The sequence below is a fragment of the Gavialis gangeticus genome, unplaced genomic scaffold, assembly GCF_001723915.1.
Source record: "Gavialis gangeticus isolate Ggan-Ray unplaced genomic scaffold, GavGan_comp1, whole genome shotgun sequence".
Lineage (NCBI taxonomy): Eukaryota > Metazoa > Chordata > Crocodylia > Gavialidae > Gavialis > Gavialis gangeticus.
In genome coordinates this window covers 11,942,185-11,944,296 of record NW_017728997.1, presented here as the reverse complement: position 1 = coordinate 11,944,296, position 2,112 = coordinate 11,942,185, and the positions used below count along the sequence as shown (strand labels likewise).

Genomic DNA, 2,112 nt, shown 5'->3' with positions numbered 1-2,112 from the left:
AAGGAATGTTGCTCTGTGTAGCAATATTTGAGCTTATTGGCACTTATTGCTTAATTTGCATATTGTTAGTCTCTGGTGAACCCTAACCTGGTATCCTGACAGTGTCTTCCATGACGCTTGCTGTGTTAAGAGTCATTGAGACAACTCCTTAAAACTTTTAAGGGCCTGTTTGTTCTGCCTTTTGGAAGAGTAGGACTTTGTCCAGGGGGTATTGGCCAGAATTTCGTCTCCTGATACTTCTGACTACTGTGAACTGCTTTTTCCTGAGCAGTTGGCTGCATTGCAGCATGGAGTGAACCTTTTATGCACCTGGGCCCCAGTCCATCAAAGACATCTACAGACACAGTCTACTGATGTCTTTGGGAACAACTTCAGGATGAAAGATTCTCTTCCTCCAAGAAGATCAGTGTAGTGCCGGTAGGACCTTTGCCCCTTTCCTTACAACAGTGCAGCTAGATGTACGAATTAATAATGAAACATTACCATTTGTATCACTAGATGCGGCAGGCTGTCGTTTCATAGTATCATCGGTAACATGCTTAATAGCTTAAGTGTTGGCTCTGGTTTGTATTTTATTCTAACACGTGGCATCTCTGCTGTAACTGCCTCTGTCATATTTGCATTTGCACCTTTTTGAACAATATCCATGCAAGAGTCCAGTGAATTTGTCCTTTTTCCTCAATAGTAACTCATTACTCTGAAACACTGTGCAGGGAGGGGAGGTCTTTCTGCATCGCTAATAGCCGCTTCGTAGATGGGGCTGGCAGACTGAGGGACAGAAACATGTTGCTGCCATATATACTAATTACTACTTCTAGCAAAAGTGCATGCCATGATGATTGTTACATTTAATGCTGGGTAAAGGAGGGTAAAATTTTAATATAGGGGTTTGGGGTAGTATTTTAATATTGTAATTAACATCTAACAGTAAATAAGATTTTTTTTTTCACTTGGTTCGCACGAGGAGTCTTCACTTACGGTATAACAAAGCATACAGTGCAAGACAGAGGAGTTCATTTTAGGTACATCCTGTAACGCATAAAGGCGGGGAATGCTGAGAACCAACAAACATCTCATTCAGGAATACAGGTGGGCTGCATACATTGGTAGTGTAGGATACAACTGAAGGGGTTGATCCTGCAACTGGTATTCTGCATGAATGGTCCTTACTCATTTAAAGAACCCCACAAAAGTCAGTAAGCAGGGCCTACAGAATTGGGTTTTGTAAATCCTTTCCTAAAACACGTATTCCAGATTTCTGGGTATGTTTGGGTGGACTTTTTTACTTTTCTGATGCAAAGAAGGCCCAGGCCTGGCATAACCAGTTATTTAGGTTGTGTTGATGGCTTCTGTGCAAAACCATATGCTAAGAAATCTCTTTCTCTTTTCCCCCAAATTGCTCTATAGGATGAACTGAAGGCATATGGGCCAGGGAGAAGGGTCACAAAGCAGCCACACCTGTCTTTCCTTCATCTCCGTGCAAAGTCTGCACTCCCAGTTTTCACCTGCACACCCAGTTTTCCCACTCTGCACACCCAGTTTTTACCTGCGATCACTTGCACTCAAAGTGGCCATTTTACACATGTAGGTTAGGAGGATAAGGGTGGAGAATAGGTTCTCACTTGTAAGATGAGTGAAAATGCAGTCCTTGTGTGCAAGAAGACCCTGAGTGAATGTTGCCAGGCTTCTCTTTGGTTTTCTTATCTTTAAAGGGTAGGTCTGTGTTAGGTTTTGATAGTTCCCCAGGAGTCAGTCATTTCCCTGAGGATCAGGCAAATAAAAACCCTGTGCAAAAATCAGGAAACTAAGACAGCTTTGACTTACTTGGCAGCCAGTAACAATGCAAACTGCAATAGAAGCAGTTGAAATCTAGCAGAGTGCATTAGGCTTTGGCAAGGACATTGGGGAGCTTAGGAGCTGCGAAGGTTATGTGCCACCGTGGCAAGGGAAATGGAATAAAGGAGTGGGAACCATCCGAGTAAGACGCAGCAGAGCGGGTAAGGATTTATTACTAATATTTACTGTTTGTATTGTGGTCAGATCCGGAGGCCTGACCAACTGCAGGGCCTTCTTGTGCTTTGTATTGCAAACATCTGTATAAATGGGAATTGT

General features: G+C 42.9%; 1 protein-coding gene across 1 annotated transcript in view; it reads left to right on the top strand.

The window, feature by feature from the left end:
• The first annotated feature begins 1,807 nt into the window (after positions 1-1,807).
• Positions 1,808-2,112, top strand: part of MITF (melanogenesis associated transcription factor) — a 139,397-nt gene continuing 139,092 nt past the window's right edge. The window contains exon 1 of the mRNA XM_019504773.1: positions 1,808-1,997. The gene's annotated coding sequence lies outside the window, so the exon portion shown is untranslated. The remainder of the gene's footprint in view (positions 1,998-2,112) is intronic.